The following is a 3,020-nucleotide window of genomic DNA, read 5'->3' as shown; positions in this document are numbered from 1 at the left end:
ATTTTTTACTAAGTACTAAAAAATTCATGGAGAATGCAGGGCATAGTTAAAACTGATTTTCTTCTGGTAGCCTATCACTTGGAATATCTGTTACTTAGTATTTCTGTCTAAATAGCCCACTTCAAACGCGTTTGTGATAATACCAGGCACTGTATTATCTGGAGCACATCTTTCAAAGAGAGGTGGTTATTTTGTTAGCTGCCATGGACTCAGCCCCTGACTCATGATGACCTTATGCACAAGTGAAGGAAATGCTGCCGGTTCTGCACCATTCTCAAGATCGGTTGCAGATAAGACTGTTGTGATTCATAGGGTTTTCATTGGCTGATTTTTGGAAGTAGATCACCAGGACTTTCTTCCTAGTCTTATTCTGGAAACTCTGCTGAAACCTGCTAAGCATCATAGCAACATGCAAGCCTCCATTGACAGACAGGTGCTGGCTGTGCATGAGGTGCATTGGCCAAGAATTCTCCCACATGGAAGGACAGAATTCTACCACCGAACCAACAATGCCTCATAGCTTTGTAGAAATAAAAAACCACAAACTATAAATTGAAGTCTTAGAGTATTCCAAGAAATAAAAATTGTACAAAAGAAAAATGTATGTTTTTGAATGAGCTTTAAAAATATTTCCTGACAAAAAAGACATAATTAATAACATCAGGTGTATGCTTTGGCATACATAGTAGAACACCAAGTGTCCTGTATTTCCACAGTACCCTGGCTTTTCTTCCAACTGCCTGACCTTGTGCAAGTTACTTCATAAAAACTTCTAATACTTGTTGAATAATTATTATTTTCTAGAAACCATGTTAACATATATACATTTTTTGAAGTAAAAGGAAAGGGAGGAATTTAATCTTTATTTACAGGACACTGAAATATACAAAGTTTCATATAGAAATAAGAAACCCAACGATAGGGGAGACTTCATACAGTACATAGAGTTTGGAATTTTTCAGTATAGTTTTGGTGTAAATAGTGCTACATAACAAATCACATTAAACAGGTCTTAGTAGAGAAACAGTAAGACAAACTTATATGAAATATGTTGCTGTTGCCGTTAGGTGCTGTCAAGTCAGTCCTGACTCATAGCGATCCTGTGTACAACAGAAACGAAACACTGCCCGGTCCTGCACCATCCTCACAATCGTTGTTATGCTTGAGCCCATTGTTGCAGCCACTGTGTCAGCCATCCCTCTGAGGGTCTTCCTCTTTTTTGAAGACCCTCTACCAAGCATGATGTCTGAAATATAGTACTCAGCAAACAACTTGATGACTCTGCCATACCATTTAAAATTAAAGGCCTCAGGAGTGCTGGCTTGTACGTGAAAGCTTTAGTCTTCAGAGGTAGTTTCTGGCACCACGTTCTGATCTTCTTCATCCGCTGCAAAGAAATACTTCTCAATCAAACTTAATGAAGCGTATATACAGATTTGTTTTCATGATTTTGTAGTACTTCAATTTTATCCAAGCCTCCACATTCTCCAATGGTTTCGCCTAGTTTCATATTTGAAATGGCATCCAGAATAGCCAGAATAATTTTAGTATCTTTCTCAGCTAGAACGGTCATCAGTGGTTCTAGTATGCCACAGTGAATGAGCATACAATCTGTTTCACTCTTCCACCACTTGTATAGTTGGTCACAGCCCATAAAGTTCCCTTTGTGTCATAATGTCAATAAAGAATGGGCCAAATCCATGATTCACTACTTGCTGTATCTGGTCCTGATGGCCAGCTGTGATGTTTGACGCTGTCCATGTAGCTTCCTTCTGAATATTAGTTTTGGGGTTAGTTAGCAGGCTTAGAAAAATGGTAAGTGCTCCTGCATCTATTAATACCACATACTCAACCTGAACAGGTCTGTTCATCTGTCCCATTGACGATATTCCCTATGATTTATAGCACAGGAGCCACATTGGCAATCCCACAGCTCCTAGAAACTTCACGATCTGGGACACTACTACCATTTTCATGACCATTTCAATCCATTCATTTGCACCATCAGTAAGGTAGGAAATAACCCAGCAGGTTTCTAATACTTCTGGATCATCATCATGCAGGAGATGAACTAAAATAGAATTTGCTCAACAGTTACCTAACAGGGGTGAAGGATGCTTGTTTTGACAATGATTTAAAAGTGTTCAGAAAAGATGATGTAAGTAACCACATGCTAAAGATGACCTATGAGGAACTGCAAGTAGAGGCAACAGAGGGTCCACAGCACCCCACCTGACAACCAAGTCTCAGAAAGATGAACTGTTTGCTGCAATGTTTCCCAGAGCCCACACAGCTTGTTCATTGATGTAAGCATGGGGAGATGCCAACAGAGAAATGAATGCTGGGGAAGCACCTCCATTACCACGGCCTTGGTCTGTTCTGATGTCCCAGAAGCTATGTTCATGAGTGCCCAAGCTGACTCAAACTGAACAGGACTGCAATTGGTTCTGCCCAAGAAGGACACACATTTTGGAATCAAACCAGCCTGGATTATGTTGACTATGGTGGACTGTTTTTCCTTAGAAAGCAGTTTCCTAGCAAGTTGAGTAGCTTGCAGATGGCTCTCCAAGTTGTAGCAATTTGTGCCTTTGACAATGTCACCAACAGAGTAATTTACAGTGCCTTGGTTGTTGCGGTTAACCTGCAGTGGAGAAGTAGCATCTGATCATCCTTCTTAGCTTTACTTAGCCCTACATTAACTTCTATTGGCACTGCCTCGTTTCTGTACTCTTTCTCTTATACTCTAATCTGTCAACATGGGCAGCTGGTTTTAACATTCTCATTGGTGAACACGGTTATGAGAGAAAGGGAGCAATTTGTGGGAGCATGCTCAGATTCCACGGAAGGTCGTGCAGGGCTCACAGGCTGCTAGTTGGATGCCCTGCACATGTCCAACCTCTACATTTGATTTTGACAGCTACCTCACAGCAAGTCAGATATTCTTGAAATGCTTATTTTCACAATTCGGGAAGCTAACCCTACAGATATGTCTTGCCCAAGATCATACGGCTAAGAAGCAG

At 40.7% G+C, this 3,020-nt stretch overlaps 1 pseudogene; it reads right to left on the bottom strand.

Moving 5' to 3' along the window:
- Nucleotides 1-1,337: 1,337 nt before the first annotated feature.
- LOC101351124 (importin subunit alpha-1 pseudogene) lies at nucleotides 1,338-2,777 on the bottom strand (annotated as a pseudogene).
- Nucleotides 2,778-3,020: the final 243 nt, after the last annotated feature.

The sequence above is a fragment of the Trichechus manatus genome, unplaced genomic scaffold, assembly GCF_000243295.1.
Source record: "Trichechus manatus latirostris isolate Lorelei unplaced genomic scaffold, TriManLat1.0 scaffold00239, whole genome shotgun sequence".
NCBI lineage: Eukaryota > Metazoa > Chordata > Mammalia > Sirenia > Trichechidae > Trichechus > Trichechus manatus.
Note: the sequence above shows the minus strand (reverse complement) of the source record. Positions and strands in the feature narration are given on the sequence as shown.